This window comes from Lissotriton helveticus, chromosome 4_1 (genome assembly GCF_964261635.1).
Source record: "Lissotriton helveticus chromosome 4_1, aLisHel1.1, whole genome shotgun sequence".
NCBI lineage: Eukaryota > Metazoa > Chordata > Amphibia > Caudata > Salamandridae > Lissotriton > Lissotriton helveticus.
In genome coordinates, this window is record NC_136063.1 from 1,923,926,645 (window position 1) to 1,923,945,814 (window position 19,170).

Below are 19,170 nucleotides of genomic sequence, written 5' to 3' on the forward strand. Positions count from 1 at the left end.
GAAAGAAGCTTAGCTGATTACGGAAAAGGGGGTAGCCAGAACTGCTGAGTCCGGAGAAAAAGAAAAGAAGTCAGCCACTCTAAAGCCAAACCAGTGACGCCAATGGCTGACAGACGGGAAAGAAGGAGCTGATGGGGAACCGTATCGAACGTGGAAGAGAGGTCCAACAATATTAGAGCCGCTCTGCCGCCAGCGTCCAAACAGTCCCTAATAGCCTCCGAAATTTCCACCAGTGCCGATTCCGTGCTGTGAGCAGCGCGGAATCCGGACAGGGCAGGATGGAGAGCGTGAGATGTTTCCACAAATGTGTTCAATTGACGAAAGGCAATTTTGTCGCAGACCTTGGCCATCCCCTGGCAAAGAGAGATTCGCCGGTAGTTAGCAGGGACTGCCGAGTCCAAACCCGCCTTTTTCAGCAGCGGTAGGAGTATGGCCTGCTTCCAGTAATCCGGAACAGTCTACGAGGGCGGAGTTCTCTCTCGTAGACTTGTTGCTGCATCCAGCTGAGGTCTGCAAAATCATTGTCCACTTCCAGTATTTATCAGAAGATGAACTCTGTGATGGATTGCCCACAGCCAAAATGCCCTGGGCTAGTGCAGTTTCTGTAGGTAGTACATGGTAGTCATGTTGTCTATGTGAATGAGCACTATCTTGTGTTGGAAGCGATTGAGGAAGGCCTTTTGGGCCATCTGAATGGCTAGCAGCTCCAGTTTGTTGATGTGAAGACACTGTTGGTGGGATGACCACATCCTTTGAACGGTCAACTCCTTTAAATACTCCACCCGAACCAGTGCAAGAGATGTCCATTGTGATGGTCATCTGAGGTACTGAGTCCAAAAAAGGCCACCCTAGCAACTTGGCATTAGACCACTGCAGAGAGTGAGGAGTACAGCCCCATATCAAAACTAGATCCTCCCAATAGCCCCTCAATTGTGACCACTGTGCTGCTTGATACTCTTGCAGCAGACGCATGTGTAACCTGGTATGTGGCACTATGGCAATGCAGGAGGCACATGACCTTTCTGACCATTACCTGGCAAGCTGGCTGAAAGAGAGTGAGCACCATCTGAAAAGGTTGGACCCCTGCAGGACTAGGGTATGCTTCCATATGAGAAAGTTTTGTATAGCTCTAGGAAGGGCAGTACCTGTAGGGGCTGGACTTGAGATTTTACTGCATTGAGGGTAAAGCCTACCTTGTGTATGAGATCTAGGTTGACTTGGGTGTGTGCTAGGTACTGTTGCTTCATTGTGCTCTTGATCAATAAGGGAAGACAGTGATGCTGTTCGTCTGACATGAGCAGCTACCATGATTAGACAAATGGTGAGCACCATGGGGACTGTGAGTTCCGCTCAAGGTCAGAACTTTGAACTGAAAATTCTGAACACAAACAGGAGAAACCAGCAGGGTGGATGGGGATGTGGAAGTAGAAATCCTTCAGGTCGAGAGTGGTCATGAAATTGCCTTGCTACAGTAGGGGAATGGCATCCTTGTGTGTCGCCATGTGAAACACACAAGGATGTCACACAGATGTATTTGTTGAGGGGCCGGAGGTCCAGCAAGGGCCATTGTGACCAGTCCTTCTTCGGAATGAGGAAGCATTTGAAGTATACCCTTTTGTTGCGGTGTCACTGGCTCTATGTCCCCTTTGCTGTGTAGTAAGTGTATCTCCTCCTGAAGTAGACACTGCTGTTCCGGGTAGAGCTTGAGTGTGTGGGGGCAGTTTGGTGGGGTTTGCATACGTTCTAGATAGCACCTCTCTGCTATGATGCGCCTTTGTCCCTGCCTGTAACGTTCTTTTTGTACCCTACCCTATTATAGTCCCAAGAGGGGGCCTGTTGCTGTAATTGCCTTCTGAAGGAAGTGAATGCTTAGTGGATAATAGTCTTAGCCCCTCCACAGCATTGTGTGTGGCAAAAGGAACCACAGGCAGATAGAGTCTGTAGGGCACCCATGGTTTTAGCCATGTCCTTTTTTATTTTTCCTAGCATCTGTTCAACAAGCAAGCCGAAGAGATGCTACCTGTCAAAGGGAAAGTTGACCAGCTGCTGCTGCACCTCTGGCTTAAAGCCCGAAACGCGCAGCCATGCGTGTCGGCGGAGGAGCACACAAGTGTTTACCCCACGAGCGGCTTTATTGGCCGCATTCAGGGCACATAGAATATTCGCATTAGATATAATCTCACCCTCTGCCACTAATTCCTGACCCATTTTTCTGTATTGATCTGGGAGGAGTTGAAGCAACTCCTCCATTTCATGCCAGTGAGTCCTATCGTACCAGAAGAGTAAACCTACAGAATTGGTGATACGCAAATGCGTAGAAGACTGACCAGCAAAGCGTTTCCCTGCCTTGTACATCTATTTTCCTCTACCGGCCAGTGAGTTGGCACATTTTCAGGTGGTGTGAAAGACCAGGGAGTCAGGTCGAAGGTGCATGGGCATAAATTGCATGGATCTCTGGGTGAAGAAGAGGGTTTCCATGAGGAGGTCGTCTTCCTCTGGTTGTCTGTGCATTTCCACTTTGTGAATGTGACTGCTTTCCGCAACACCGCATGGTAAGAGGTAGTGTCGTCTTGCGGGGAATGCTTGGCCAGGTAGAGGTCAGGATTGGTATCCGACAGGGAGATTGATGTCGTAGCCGTCCCACGGGTCATCATTAGGGTGTGGGCCATGTGGTGTAGCCTATAGGTCACAGGGAGACTTAGGACTATCGCCTCCAAACCCAGAAGGAAAGGAACTCTGAGGTGAATAGGAGAGGGGTCCTCTGGTAGTAGTGGAGAGGAAGGGCGTGGAGGAGGTGGAAAGTAAGGCAAAGAAGGAGATGGGTGAAGGGGGAGGTAGACGAGACAAAGGAGGTGGTGGATAGGTGCATTTGTCATAGCGCTGAGGGTGCCTAGGCACTGACTCCGAATGTGTATTTGATGTTTTCTTGAAAGTTTGTTTCCTCTTGGGATTAACAGGATCCTTTACAGTGACAGAAGGCTTAGCTTGGATCCATTTAGTCTCTGGATGATGTGGATGTGTGGCTGTCTGGCGCCGATTTTCTCTTGGAGGCGCTCTAAGGTCGGTTGGTCTTGATCCTCAGAAGTGGTACAGAAGTGACACTAGCTGTTGAGAAGACGAGGATGGTTGTTGTTCTGCTGACTCTGAGCTAGGAATCCATGGGTCCCGGAGGGGGTGTTCGATTGAGTAACCGAAGAAAAGGGGTATGCAACACTTCGAACTGGAGAGCATATATAATTGTTATTCCTTCCGACGAGCGAGATGGATCCGAGCGGGTTTAGCAAAACCACCACACGGTGTGGAACTGGGGCTTGAAGATACACATCTGAACCTGACTCGAAAAAAAACAACCCAACAAAATAGCCGATGCCCTTGCGCATCGAAGCTGGCTATTTATATAGTATGACAAAAAGAGGTATACTGTGCAAAGAGTCCAGGCATCCCTTATGTGTTGACAGGGGCCTGCTCTAGCAATCCCAAGGTGCTCTTCTATGGGGTAGTGTGGTTGAGCAGCCTTAGGCTTATCCGAGGGGAGTGTTCGATATCTGCAATACACACACTGTCAATAAATGATGCACATGACTCCATAAGGAGAATCACAGCAATTTATAAAAATTACTCATCTGTATATAACTTTTGGCACCAAGATCATCAAAATCATATAAGTACATTTCGGGTTATGAACTTTTACAGGTTTGAAAAATCAACATTAAGTGCAATCTCTGAAGTGGCTATGTTATCCTATGGGGAAAGACACACTACATAGCGGTACTTCACAGTGACTTAAGGGGCCAATCTCATTGACCCAAGGTAATTATGGGGCACGGCCCAAGGCAGCACCAACAGGTCACCTTGGGTGGCACTGGGGCGGCTGGGTGCAGAGGTGCTTCTCAGCTTTGGCGTTCCCAATGTTATCCTATTGGGGGAAACATGCACTGCATTTGGGCATTTCACAGCGACTTATGGGACCAATATCTTGGGCTTAAGGTACGTATGGGGCAAGGTCCAAAGCAGCACCAACAAGTCACCTTGGGCGGCCAGGTGCACAGGTACTTTTTGAGTTGGTCTGGTCAAAAAGGGGCTACAGGCTTGGACTGGGAAACCAGTCATGTTGAACCAACAAGGGGGATCAGGTCTCACGATGCTCTGGGAAGTGGGGACACCTTCATCTACTTCCCCTCGGGCCAGGGACGACGGGCGCAGAGGGGTCTTGAGGGGTTGGGTTTTACACAGCTGAGTCACTCATGGTCGGGGGCTGCACACAGAGGCTGCAGGCTTCATCAACGAACCCCCCTCCTGGCAAACCCAAGGTGGGCTTTGTCTCTGGAGGTGCGGGGGAACCACGCTGGCACTGCTGGCCCACTTCCACTCTGACTTAGAGCGAAGGGTGCAGTGGTGCTGGCCAGTGTCAGGTTCACGCGTCCGGAGTATGCACAGTTCTTTCTTTGGTACCTGCAGGGTGCAGAGAAGCAGCTCTACTGCTCCAAGCGAGATCCTGAGTCTTGGCAGAAGTGCTAGAGGTCCTCCCAAGCTTTTGGAGGCACAGCGGTTTACAGGACGAGTCAACTTTGCCGCAATAGTCAGGACAGCGAACTTGCCTGCAGGGTTAGTTTCAAATCAGTTGCTCCTTCCACAGTTCTAGCTTTTTGCGGCTCTTCAGTCCTTTTAGGTCGGCAGGATCTGATTTCCAGGTGCCAGGGACTCCCCTAAATACAAGATTTAGGGAAATGTAGGGTAGTAGCCAATGGGCTACTTACCCCTGGGGTCACTACGCCCCATATATGACCACTTCCTGTGGGAAGTGGCCATAACCCTGTTCCAGAGTTCTTAAGGCAGACTTCAGATTTTCGTATTCACTTCCGGTAGCCCACCTTAGGGGTGGAACTAGCCTGAAGGTGAACACGCCTCTCTGACTACTAAGTTTTCCACCTACCCAGGTGCCAAAAGGGTCCTGGACGTGGGGACAGAGAGGGTGGTGTCAGCATCCTCTCCTGTGAGGGACGCGAGATACGCATACCAAAGACGGTGGGCTCTTTGAAGCTCGACGCCTTGGAATATTAATTCGAAGGTCATTCTGTGGGAATGGGTGTAAACACCCTCTGCCCGAGTAGGCTTTGTTCCTGACTTCCTGAGAGCAAAGGCCGTCAACACTGGGGGTCAGAAAATCATCTGCAGTGACAGACTGGCTAGGACCAGTCAGTCGGCACACTAGTAGTTAGTAGGTTTTCATGGGGTACCTCTAAGGTGCCCTCCGGTGCATGTATTATTAAATCCATCACAGCAATAATTGTGGGTTTATTAATACGAGATGTTTGATACCAAGCATCTCTAGTTTCAGTGAATCCATCATGTAGCTTGGGAACTCGTTTTTGACCACTGTCCAACACATGTACTTACACTGGCTTGCCTGGTCACTTGTCCTGGCAGCATTTGAACTAGTCAGCGTAGGGGCATATCTGCTCATGCAGATTTGCCCACACATGTAATATAATGCACCTTGCCTTAGGGCTGTAAGGCTGCTGTAGGCGTGACTGACAAATATTACATCCAGTGTTAGGGGATATGGCACACAGGTGTGTGACATTAAGTGTTTTCACCTTTTAGAGCACCTTGTCATGCAGCGGCAGTCTGTATGAGTTTGGTGCTGAGTCCCAAAGAGTTGCACAAGATATGCTGCAGTCCTTAGGGACCCTCTTTAGTATCCCTTCCCTAGGTACCAGAGATACCACTCACCGAGGTGCTAAAGGCCTGGTCACTTGGGGATCAAATAGCCAGAACACTGGGAACATGTTTGGCAGGAACCAAGTGCACTTCAGTCAAAGTTGCCTCAAATGCCAGGCAAAAAGTGAGAGAGAGTGAGAGAGAGAGTGAGTGAGTGAGTGAGTGAGTGAGTGAGTGAGAGTGAGTGAGAGAGAGAAGAGAGAAAGAGTGTGTGCGCGCGTGTGTGTGTATATATATATATATATATATATATATATATATATATATATATATATATATATATATATATGTATATGAGGAGTGGCAGGGATACCCAGGAGGGGACAACATTCTGCAGTGAAAAACACATTTTTCTACACCTCCCCCCAACCAATAAGCCGGGAGACTCAGCTCAAATCTTTCGAGAGTCTTCCTAGACTCAGGTGAGGAAGTGTAAGGAAACAGGCTGGTTTGTTGCAGGGCCTACTCTGCCTCACATCCTCCTCTCCATGTTGTAGGACAGTGCCCATTTTGACAAGCTTACCTCCCACTTTTTGCCTGGTATCTGTTGCAAATGATTGAAAGTGTACTGGGTATCTGCTAACCACCTCCCTTGTTCTTTCTACATGTGGGATAGGTAAGACACCCCTACAACAGGCCTTACAGACCTAAGGCAGGGTGCACTATACCCATGTGAAGGCATATCTGCGAGAGTGGATATGTCCCGGTGATGTCTAAGTTCACCCTTAGATATTACCAGTGCATAGGGTAGCTATAATGAGTACATGGGCTCGACACACATCATTACGAGTTTCCCAGCTACATGATGGCTCCACTGTACCTCAAGGTGTTTGGAACCAAACACCACGTCTTAATAAACCCACACTAATGCCAGAGCTGGATTTATTTATAAATGCACACAGGGGGCACCTTAGAGGTGCCTCCCGAAAACCTACCCACTACTAATGTGTTGACTGACTGGTCTCGATCAGCCAGACACCAAAGGCAGGTTTCTGATCGGCTAAGGTGAGAGCATTCGCTGTCAGAGCTTGGGAACAAAGCCTGTTCTGGGCAGAGGTGATCACACCTCCTCCAAGCCGGATGGACATTTCAGGGCGGGAAGCTTCACAGGCATTGCCGCCTTTGATATGCGATCCCCGGTCTCTCCAAATAGTGGAGGTGAAACCCCTTCCTCCTCCCGTCCCCCTCCTATCCTGAACACACTTTGGCAGCAAGTCAGGTAGGAAAATTAGTATGTCCATATTCAGCCAGCACCACCCCTAGAGCGGGCCAGCTGTGTGGACCCCCACTTTTCAGATTCCTCCATGTTGTATGGAGAGATTTAGCCGTCTAGGTCCAGGATTATGTCTCCTTCCCACAGTAAGTAGTCATAAAGAGGCTAATGACACCCTGCAGGTAGGTAGCCCATTGGCTACTGCTGGTCATTCCCCATAACGCCCTTAAATTGAATATTTAGGTGTCACCCTTGAACCAAAGAACTCCGAATCAATAGATCAACAGAAGAAGGACGAAGAAGAGTCACTTCCTGGCGAGAAGTTCAGCAGAACTTTGGTGCGCAACCCTGTTGTTCCCAGCCCTCTCTTGGCAATCGCAAAAGAGTGTCTTAAGCTGGTAAACTACCCAAGACTTGGGTAGTCTGCCAGCACTTTGGCAAACACCAAAAGTCTCCTTGTAGTACAAGAGCTACTCCCCTGCAGTCTGCAGGCCCCAACAATCAGAGTCCAGTCCACCACCTTGCAGCTCCCCAGCCCGATCAACACCACAGATGACCAGAAGAAGGTACTCATGGTCTGGAAAGTCAGATCTGTCGCCCCACCTAGTGTGACGACACCAGGACCAACCAGAGCAGCACCAATTCCTGAGGCACCGGAAGCCCTGCACCAAACATCTAAAGCGAGAGTGCAGTCCAGATTCTCACTGCACAAGGACCAAGCAGTTGTCGAGGGACGTCAGCATCACAGAGACCCGAATCGAGAGTGGCTCGGCTGCTTTAATTTTGCCCCTGCCAGATGTTTGTCCCTGACCGCGAAGTGCATCTTTACGCACCCAGCCTACCTAACCACCTTGCATCTGAGCCGCCCGGACTGGGTCCGGGAACCTGTTGTGCACCCGAAGCTCCAAGACCCCTTGCGACCTGAGCCCTTGGACTTGCCCGCAATTCCCCTTGTGCAGCCTCTTTCCAGGTGGCCCTCCTCTCCATAGCTTCAGCTACCAGCCTCACTAGCACCCTGCTCCCAGTATAACCCAAGCGGTTCCCGAAGAACTGCTGGTAGTACTAATGGCTGATTACTATTCCAATCCCAGACGGTTGTCCCCCCCCCCCCCCACCTGAAACCGACTGTACCTACCTTTTTGCATCCTTCAACTGTTGGCCTTCTGAGGAAGGGGAGAGTCAGGGCTCTAAAGAGCTCACTGACCTATTAACCAATCTGAATTTAGAAGGGCATATAGCACAGCCCGCCCATATTAAAGGCCATGCATAAGACCAATTGTGGACCGCTAATCTTTCGGTTCTTGATTTACTGGTATAGCCATGTACTTGGCCAGATCACTATCTCATCTATTTCGCAATAAATGGGTTATCCACAGCTAAACCTAGAAGTGATACAAGACCTATGACCAGAATTTGGAACCGGTCTCGCCTGCCGGAGTTTCTTAATATGTTGCAGTCCACTCTCCCGCCTACTACGACCAATGTCAATGAGTTGGAGAAAGCCACCTCTAACTAGCTATTTCAAGCTTGTGAGGTGCATGCCCCCCCCTACAGCGGAAAGAAAGGTCCCTGAGGCGGCATGAAACCTCTAATTGGTTCACAGAGGAGTTAAAAATTGTTAAACTTAAAACGCGTCAGGCAGAACGGAAGTGGCGGAGAAGCTGTACTCCGACAGAAAGGAAGAAGTATGATAAAGCACTTACTGAAACAAAGCTGCCATAGTGGAGACAAAAAAGGCCTATTATTCTTCTTGGGTGCTTAGCTCTAGCAACAATTCCAGAGATATTTTTAAAATTGTCAGAGAGCTTTCTAGTCCTGACCGAATTACCTTGGCTATCACACCCTCCCAGGCTCTGTGTGATGAGCTGAACACATTCTTTGTGGAAAAAATCAAGACCATCCAGAACTCCATTTCCACAGGCCATTTGGAATGGAAATCTTATAAGTCATATGAAAATCCTATTGCGATGACTAACTTCCAAAAGATCACTCTTGATCGACTAGAAGAACTCAGAAACAAGGTTCAGTCAGGTTCCCCCAATGACCTTTGCCCTGGTAGGATAAAAAAATAACTGCTCTCTCACTTCCCAGCCACCTTCCTTTCCCTTCTAAATACCTCCCTGGAGCAAGGGGTAGTCCCACCCGCCTTCAAAGAGGCAGTGTTAGTGCCATTACAAAAAAAAGCGGGAGTAGATCCTAGTGCTCTGAGCAACTATAGGCCTATCTGGCTCCTTCCATACCTAGCCAAACTGCTGGAGGCACATGTGGCAAAACTCCTATGTGCCTTCATCGGAGACTCCAACTTTTTGGTTTCCATCAGGCAGGTTTCAGACCATTGCACTCTACAGAATCAGTTTTTCTAAGTGTCATGGACGACCTGAAGGAAGGTGCAGACAGGGGGTGCACTCAGGCCTTGGTGTTATTAGACCTGTCCGCTGCCTTAGATACTGTGGACCACTCTATCCTAGCGAATAGATTAGCAGCAGCAGGTCTGGATTGGATGCTTTCATTCTTAATTCAGAGACTCTGTCCCTCACCACCCCTTGTTGTAAATATTTTTGTCCACCCTAAGCGTGGAAGGGTATACTCAGACATGAGTCCCTTGCTCATTGCACCATCAGGATTCAAGCAAGCCGGGCCGAAGACGGCTGTAATGCCAGAAACCGGTCCCCGGAAGCTTGTTTCCTTCCCAGTGTAAGAATTGGCTTTTGTAGTTTGGTTTTCCCTGTTCCCATCATGCACTGGGACAGGAACAGACTAATTTGCATACAGCCAGGTTCTGAAACTGGGATGGTGCAGTGAGCTAAAAAACGGTGTTGGATCTAGCCCTGATCTCTTGACTGGGTGAGAGTATTCTGCTTAATTCAGAGACTCTGTCCCTCACCACCCCTTGTTGTAAATATTCATTCTTAAAGGAGCGTTCCCAGTCCATCAGACTGGAACCTTTTAATTCCTCCCGGATGAATACCACATGTGGGGTACCTAAAGGATCTTCCCTCTCAGCTCACCTGTTTAATGTTTACATCTGTCCCCTGATTCATGCTCTTCAAGAAAGAGGAGTGAAGGTATATAATTATGCAGATGACATGCAGCTGATCTTCCCGCTTGATGATATAAATGACTCCAAGAGCTCATTCCAACATACTATGCTTTTCATCAAGGAGTGGATGACTCATAATTATCTCAAGTTAAGTTCCGATAAAATAGAGATAATTATTTCAAACAACAGAATAGAACAGTGGACACCAGCACACTGGCCAGCTGCATTGGGAATCCCCCCATACCCAAAAACTCAGTGAAAAACCTGGGAATCAAGATAAATGCTTATCTTTCCATGCAGGAACAGATTAACCTGGTTTCATCTACTTGCATGTATCAATTGAGGACATTCAAGAAAATCAGGAACTTTTTCTCCAAGGAGGCAAGCATAGCTATTCTGCTCGCACTAATAATGTCCCGGTTGGATTATGCCAATTCCATATATTTAGGACTCCCTGCCAGCCAAACTCATAGGTTACAGCTCATTTAAAATCAAGTAGCTAGGCTGGTCTTCCATTAACCGAGACATTGCCACACCAAACCATTATTGAAGCAGCTTCATTGGCTTCCTGTGATACAGCGGTCTATGTTTAAGACCGGTTGTATGATTTTTAATGCACTCCACGAATTAGGACCCAAGTTCATATCCACCAAGATCTCAAGACACTTGCCTACACGGAATCTTAGATCAGCGACAATGAACATGTTGACTATTCCAAGATTTAAAAGAAAGAGAACGGGTGGCTCGTGTTTGTCTTGGTATTAGACCCCACACTGTGGAATTCCCTTCCAATTGAAATCAGACTAACCTCAGAATATTCCAGCTGTAGAAAAAAAATTAAAACATGGTTATTCACCCAAGCTTACTGTTAGAGCCCGAAAGATAGCTCACTTCATCCCTTAGCGCCATGAGACCGTTGGTATACGAACGCTTTACAAGTCCCATAAACATAAAGATCCTTGACTTTTCCTCCCTTAGGGTTGCATTGTGCGTAAAAGCGCACAGGTTTGAATGTGTTACTTACCTGTGAATACTGTTATCGAAAACTGTACTTACCTTGAAACAAAGTTCTTGAATTTGAAATATATATAAAAGAAGTGTTATTTTCTAATTTGGTCTTGGATTTATTCTTTGGGTTTGTGACTCATTTATTGCCTCTGTGAATACAACAAATGCTTAGCACTACCATCTAATATGCCTAACTGCTCACTACACTACTATAAAAGACAGTGTTAGTATTATAAACTTCAGCCTCTGTCAACCAATTGGGGACCCACTGGACTCTCTGCACAGTGTACCTCATTTTAATACACTATCTAGAGAGCCAGCTTCCTACAAGGAAGGAGCTGGCAAAATGCCCTTCTTGACAGATCGGACTGTGCAGACAGTAATGCTTTGAGAAGGTGTGTACCAAAGACCACATGGCTGCCTCACAGATGTCCAGCTAGCGTAGTGGTAGAAGCTTAGCCTTGGTGGAATTATTCACACGGCTTCTGGTAGGCTGCTTCTTAGCCAGTAGGTATCAGATCTTCACGCAGAAACCAATCCATCTGGAGATACTCTGTTTTTGTACTGACTTACCCTGCTATGCTCTGGAAAAAACAACAAAGAGCTGACTGTCCACTTGGTACAATCAATATAGAAGCTCAATGCTCTTTAAGGATCCAAATGATGGAGTCTCTTTTCCTCCTCAGAGGGATGAGGTGGAGTAAAGAGTAGCAGGTGGGTGGTGGCCTGACAGATGTGAAAAGAAGTCTGGGTCCTAAAAACCAAATTATTAGACAAAAAAAGTAGTGTAAGGTGGACTGACACACAGAGCTTGAATTTCGTTCAAATTTCTAGCTAATGTTAAGCACAACAATGTGTTGTTCCAAAGCAGAGTTACGGTTGAAACCAATTGTGTAACCTAATCTATCTCGGGCCGGATGGGATATAAAAAATATTGGCACAAGAGCCCTCATCCACCCCTAGGGTTGGCATGCTTTATCACTGAGCCTGCTACTCATTGGACCGGCACTGCAATGCCCAACGGGCCCATGAAACGGGGCTCTTACCAGACATCTTTGAACATATTTGCAGGGTGAGCCTGGGAATCTCCCCGGACACCTAGTAATGACTGGAAATGTAGAATGGTCATATCAAACAATATTAAAATGAACAAGTTCAAAGGATCCCTGTTGAAGATTAAAAATGAAATTGGTGGGATTCTAAAGGGAAATATTGTACCCTTGTATTCCCCTCAGAGATCGACAAGTTTCTTAACTAGCAAGGCAGGAGATAAACACCATACGCACTACGTCCACTGCATGGCTCAAACTAGGCCAAGTGGAAAAGAAATTACCTCTGTATGCCCCCAACATGCGGCTAGCACAGCATCCCTCACTATCAGCCACTCACGATGGAGGTAGCATGGATCTGTTAGAGCAGGTGGGCATTACCCTGCTGGACGATCTTTATGTTAATGGATCATTCATAACCCCTTCAGATCTGGACTACGTCAACAACCAATCCATGCTATTTAAGTTTACTTACCACAGCCTGCGAGAGGCGGTAAAGAAATTATACCCCTCTTACCCAGCTGAACCCCCTGCACTAGACTCATTGCAACTACTCATCAATAGTCCGACGAAAAATCATATGGTAACTAAACTGTACCGGGCCATGAAAACAGAAATTGGGGAGGGTACGGTAACGGCTCGTAAGAAATGGAACTCAATATTGGACATTTCGCTTACTGAAGAGGATTGGGAGGCGTGTTGTGCAATCACAGAACTACTAACTCCTAACTGCAATCTACGCCTTATTCATTACAAGTACTTGCATCAAACCTATCATACTCCCAAAAAGCTATACAAATATTGCCTAAGGGATAACGCAAATTGTAGGTGATGTAAACAGGATCAGGCTGACTTTATTCACCTGGCCTGGGGATGTGCGCAGGTGCAAGCATACTGGACACAGGTGATAGCTTTGCTGGGTGAAATGGTAAACTGTAAACTAATGTGTATGCCACAGTTGTGCCTATTGAGCTATGTGTTGAGATTGAAATCTGTAAAAAAAAGAATTGCAGTCATCGCACTGCTCTTTGTGAAGCGCAGGGTGTTGATGCTTACGGACAGTAAAAAAATTGCCTACTCTAAAGCAATGGATAACAGACTTTGTATATTGCAGGGACAATTTTTGTTATATGCAGAAGAACAACCTACCTCAGCAAAGCCAGGTAATTTTTGGGAACCTCTCACGATCTATTTGAACAGCTACCCTGATTTGTTTGCAGCTGATGTATAAACTATGCTCTTAATCTTTACATACGACATGGTTATGTAATATATCATACTATTGTGAGAAATGCACTGTGATGTGCGTTGTATCCTGGGGAGAGGTGTGGCGCCGCGGCCAGGGCGACTGACGCTGGAATCTGGGGATCACGGTTCGATCCCCGGCTCCGGCGGCAGGTTAGCCCAGCACCATGTGACTCTGGGCAATAGCTTGCTTAATCTTCCCGACGGCCCCCAGCGCCTGGAGACCCTTACGGGTGAATGTGCGCTTTACAAATGTGGACTTAGTTGTCTGCTTTGAATTCTGAATCCTTTGATGAGCAATGATAGACATGTGCTGGTAATGTTTGTTTGTTCATGCATTACACTATTTTATGATAAAAATCTATAAAAAAAAAAAAAAGAAGAGATTGACACGTTTCTTGCCTGGTGCATCTAAAAAGATCAATGGCAATTCTTCACGAAGAAAACAAGTTACTTACCTGTAACTACAGTTATCAAGTATTGGGGTATTTTCATAGATTCACATGCCTGAATCATTCCCCATGGCAGAGGCGGGAGTCCCACGGTAAATTACAAAAGTAGTGCCATAAGTAAATAATAGTAGTAGGCTAAAAGAAAAGCCTAAGACCTAAATCTTAGTAGCCTATCTACATCATTATAGTAAAAAAAACTAAAGTTAGATCCAACCAATCAGCTACCAGCACCCTCTAGAACACTCAGCAGAGTGATTTCTTCTCAGATTTTATTAGCACAAGTGGGAAGGAAGTATCCCAAGTCATAGAGAACTGGCTCGCCGGGAAGTAGGGTGGGTGCATGTGAATTTATGAAAGATAGCAATACTGGATAACTGTAGTTACAGGTAAGTAACTTGTTTTCTTATCCAGTATTGGGGTATCTTTCAATGATTCGCATGCCTGAATCAGAGAAGCAAGCAGTATACCAAATATACGGTTGTTTGCGGATGTTGGGAGGCAAGTGTTCATAAACTCTCAAATTGCATCCACAATGTTATGTATATATATATGACGGGGGAAGAACAAACCCTGAGGCTCTGTTGGAATAGAACCCAGCATAGGGCAGGGGTAACTCGCCCATATGCGCCGGAAATTCCTCTGGGTATGTTGACGGCGCTTCCGCACGGAGGGGATTGGACCCCCTTGGAGGACTGGGAACAGCTGGGCATCCATATGGTGGGGGATCTGTATATGAATGGTGAATTGATGCCTTTTCAGGCGCTGCGGGACGTATATGGCCTCCTGGAGGGCGGCTTCCTGCTCTATGCGGCAGTGGCTGCGGCGATCCGGGGACACTGGACGGGTGGGCACACGAAGCCAGCTACCGCATTAGCTTGTCAATATGTCGTAATGGTCAAAGGGACCGTTAAGACAGTCACGTGCCTCCACTCTCGGATGCTGCAGGATGGTTTGCAACCACTGGTCGCACTGAAAGCAAAATGGGAAGTGCGTATAGGGCGCCAGATCCCGGACACAGCATGGGAACACATTCTTAAGAGAGCGTGGAAGGGGAGCAGAAATGCCCGGTTTCAACATATACAATTTTACATTCTACATCGCGCTTACTTGACCCCTGGCAAAATTAGGAAATACTTCCAGGTCCACGATGCGGCGTGTCCCAGATGTCTGGAGCAGGAGGTAGAACTAGAATATATGCTATGGCTTTGTCCGTCTACTGGGGAGTATTGGGCAGAGGTAGGGGACCTCTTAAATGCAATAACTGATCGACAACTAGACTACGACATGGCTACCTGTTTGCTGCACTGGTTTCCGCACACAGCCAAAACGAAAATAACCAGCAAAGTTATTGATTTACGTTTATTGTTGGCCAAACGAGAGATAACCTGGCACTGGAAGTCGAGGGCAGGACCTTCGAGCAGGCGCTGGCGTATGGAGTTCTGTAAATGGGCAGAGTGTGAGAGTGTGGTCCGGCTTCGGCAGGTTAAACGCGCTGATAATGATAAGGCTTTAGAGATGGCGAGAGCTTGGGAGGCCCTGACTCAGGCATTGCGAGACTCCCAGTTGGAGGAAGAAGATGAATGAATGATAATCGTACATGTGATCATCAAACTACGGAACTGATGTGCAAAGCTTTCTGTGCAGCTGGTAATATGCTAAGATATAGAACTCTGGACATGCCCACAACATCGAGAATAAGGAGGGGAGGGCTTAAGGGGGAATTAGTGTTAAATTGGGGACATTTTTAACGGATATGGATGATGTGATAATTGTAGTATATTGTATGTCAGTATAAACTCCAATAAACTATGTTAAAAAAATAATATATATATATATTTACAATTCCATAGACATATAAAATGCATATCGTATTAATACTAAAAACAGTGTACCAGCAAATAAGAGAGAAAGGTACCTGAATCTGACCTTAATGAAAGAGATGGCGTAGGACAGCCTGTCCAACAGCTGCATCTTCTGGCTGTGAAGACTGAATACAGTAATGCTTCGAGAATGTGTGGACATTTTTCCATGTCGCAGCACAACAGATATTTTCCAGAGTCACTCCAGCAAACAATGCTGTAGAAGTTGATATAGTTCTTGTAGAATGAGCAAAGGTTTGTTGGCCTTGTCATGGCAGAAATGAATCGAAGATGCCAGCCATCTGGCGATTGTTGCCTTTGTTACTGCAGTTCCAAGTGTTGCTTGACCATAGGCCACGAACAGTTGGTTGGAACATCTGATGTCTTTAGTTTTCTGTAGGTTGAATTTTAAACAGCGCTTCACATCCAGCGAATGCAATGCTCTTTCAGCTGGGGTGGATGTATCCGGAAAGAATGTTTTTAATCTTACCAGTTCATTCAAGTGAAATTGTGTTGGTACCTTAGGGAAGAATCCGGGATTTGTTCGAAGGGTTACATACTCCCAAGTAAAATGTAAAAAGGGTTCCTTGATAGTGAAAGCTTGGATTTCCCAAACCCTTCTTGCAGAGGTAAGAGCCAGTAAAAGAGCGACCTTCCAAGTGAGGAATTTGAGATCAGTCTTCTGGATCGGCTCAAATTGACGTTTCATTAATTGCGCTACCACGGTGTTGAGTTCTCACTCTGGAGGGGGTGCTCGCACTAGAGGGAAGGCATGGAAAAGCCCTTTAATGAAATGTTTGACAAGTGAAGACGAGCAGAGAAAAGGAAATTTCGGGCATTTCCTGAATCTGGAAAGAGCAGTAAGATGTACTTTGACCGATGAAAATGTAAGCCCAGACTTGGCTAGAGAAAGCAGATAAGGGAGAATTTGCTTTGCAGGAGCTTGAACTGGGTGAATATTATTCGCCTCGCACCAACAGCAAAGTCGCTTCCATTTTAGGCGATAAGTTTTGATTGTGCTTTGGGCACGAGATTTGGCCAAAATTTCACGAAGGTCTTGTGAAACGTTGAGGTCCTTGAACTCGAAGAAATCAGGAGCCATACGTGCAAGTGTAGGGACTGTGGGTCCAGATGAACCACTTGGACTCTGTCCCTCGACAACATCGTAGGCGTTGGAAGAAGGTGAATGGGCTTCTCTTGAGACAATAGTAGAAGTTCCTGGAACCAATATTGCATTGGCCAACGGGGTGCATTCAGAATTAGTCGGCAATCTTCCAGCTTCATCTTGCAGAGCACCTTCGGGATCAATGGTATTGAGGGAAAAGCGTATGCACAAATCCCTGACCATCGCATGGACAGGGCATTCCCCCTTGATCCCTGTTGAGGGAACCTGCTGGCATAATATCAGCATTTCTTGTTCTCCCTCATTGCAAATCGATCCAGTGCTGGTCTTCCCCAAGCTTGCAATACTGTGTTCGCCTGCTCCTGCTTCAGCTCCCACTTGCGACAGTCCAATTGAGACCTGCTCAGGGTGTCTGCCAGAGTGTTGTGGAGACCCCTGTCGTGTTCGGCTCTCAGGATTATCTTGTGGAATGTGACCCACTCTCACAATTCCTGAGCCTCCTGCAAGAGCGTAGCTGATTTCGTTCCCCCTTGCTTGTTGATGTAATACATGCTGGTCATATTGTTGGTACGGACTAGCACTGAGGAACCCGCAATCCTTGGGAGGAACGCTTGGAGAGAGAGAGGAAAATGGTGCGGAGCTCCAGTCTGTTGATATGCTGTTGTTTTTGTACTTAAGACCATTTTCCTTGAATCTGCCAATCTTGCAGATGACCTACCCATCCTTCTATGGAGGCATCAGTTTTTAAAAAGAAGTCTGGAATGGTCTGTAGGAATGTGAGACCCTGGGCTAGATTCGCGGTCTGTGACTACCGATGCAGAGAATTTATCATGCGCGGTGTGAGAAGTTGGCCTGATATGCAGTGCTCACTATTCTAGTGATCACTATGTATCAGTCCAGACAACCCTCATTGATGATTGGTTGTAAGTCAACCTTATAGACCAGCTATCCTAGTAGCATGGATACGAGCAGTCTAAGGCTAAGACTCTAGAGGGCGTGTTAAGCCAGCTGTTTTACCATCACATTTACCCCTTGAACACCAAGTGAAAGGACACCACACAAGTTGTTATGAAAAATAAAGTATATTTATTTATAACAAGACTACCCTGGCTCTTTATGAGACAGGGAGCTAAGCACACAACAAAACTCTTAAAGAAATACTTAAAGTCGCACAATTTACACAAATGCCCGAGGGGCACGAAAAACCATATACTACAAAAGTGGAATGCGAATGACTAGCAGGTAAGTAACTATTCTCATAGGCTTTAGGATCGCTAGGACTGGACTACTGAACCTTTAGATTACAAGCAGGAGGCCTAGGGACGTCGTGTGCAGAGTGGGAACTCTCACGCGTAAGGCGGGAAAAAGTCTATGGAGGCTAGTAAAAGCAAAGTTAGTGTTCTCGGGCGAACCCGACTAGGTAGAGCTGAAACGACAAAGGATCCTGACACTTAGATAGTTAAACTATGCTGGAGCACCGAAATGCTCAGGTTACCTAGCCCAGGGGCTGCGGCTGCATAGGGCTGAAAAGACGTCGGAGATCCTCGTTGCAGTCTATGGAACCTGAAGAAAGAAGTTGCTGGCAGGCGACCAGTGAAGAAGTTCGTGGTGATCCAAGCCTGGATCAGGGAAGAAGAAAACCTGTAAGCAGAGGGGACCAAGTTCTGAATCACTAGCCAGTGATTTAGGTGGGCACCAGGATGGCACCGGACGAAGTCACCTCAGCCAGGTGAGTGGGCGCTGCTGGGCCTGCAGTCTCTCGGACCAGGAGGCGTTGTCGGCGACCAGGATGGAGGTGCGAGCTGTCCCACGAAGGTATCTGCTTCTGACGTCGCTGGACCCAGGATTGGGCAACAAGTCTTGGCAAATGCAAGGCCCACGCGGGGGACCTAAAATGGCGTCTTGAGTGGATCAGGAGGGTCCAGGGTGCTCCTCTTTTGGAGGGGAGCAAGGGCTAGTCTGGAGCAACCAGACCAGCAGTGTTTGTTGTCGTGAAGCGTCGTAAAAGGGCCACTAGCCAACGGGCAAGTGACCGGGACAACGCGGTGAGCAGCAAAGAGCAGAAGGGCCCCACGCAGATCTCGTGTATGCAGGGGGGCTGAACTTCGGTGCTGGAGCTGCTCAGGGTCGGGGCTTCTCTTACCCCAAAGCACTCGGTCGAGGGTCACTCGGTGGTCGTGCTGGACAAGCGTCGTGCAGTTCTGAAGATGGCCGGTCCCTCGAGGTCTCGTCGCACCCACGGATCACAGCTGGGCTGATGATGTGGGTTGAGGTCAGAGGTGCCAGGAAAGCCGGTTCTCGTCGTGCTGGAGCAGTCTTGATCCGAAGGAGAGACTGGCAACAAACCGCGATGCTTGGTTGGTGCCTGCTGCTGCAGGGTGACTACTCCTTAGTCACAAGGGAGAAAATCTTGAGAAGAGTCTTGAGTTCTTCGTGTAGAAGGTCGGTTCAGGATTCAAA

At 47.3% G+C, this 19,170-nt stretch overlaps 1 protein-coding gene across 12 annotated transcripts in view; it reads right to left on the reverse strand.

Moving 5' to 3' along the window:
• Positions 1–19,170, reverse strand: part of MAP7D3 (MAP7 domain containing 3) — a 1,012,878-nt gene that overhangs the window by 210,713 nt on the left and 782,995 nt on the right. The gene's annotated exons all lie outside the window — the stretch shown is intronic.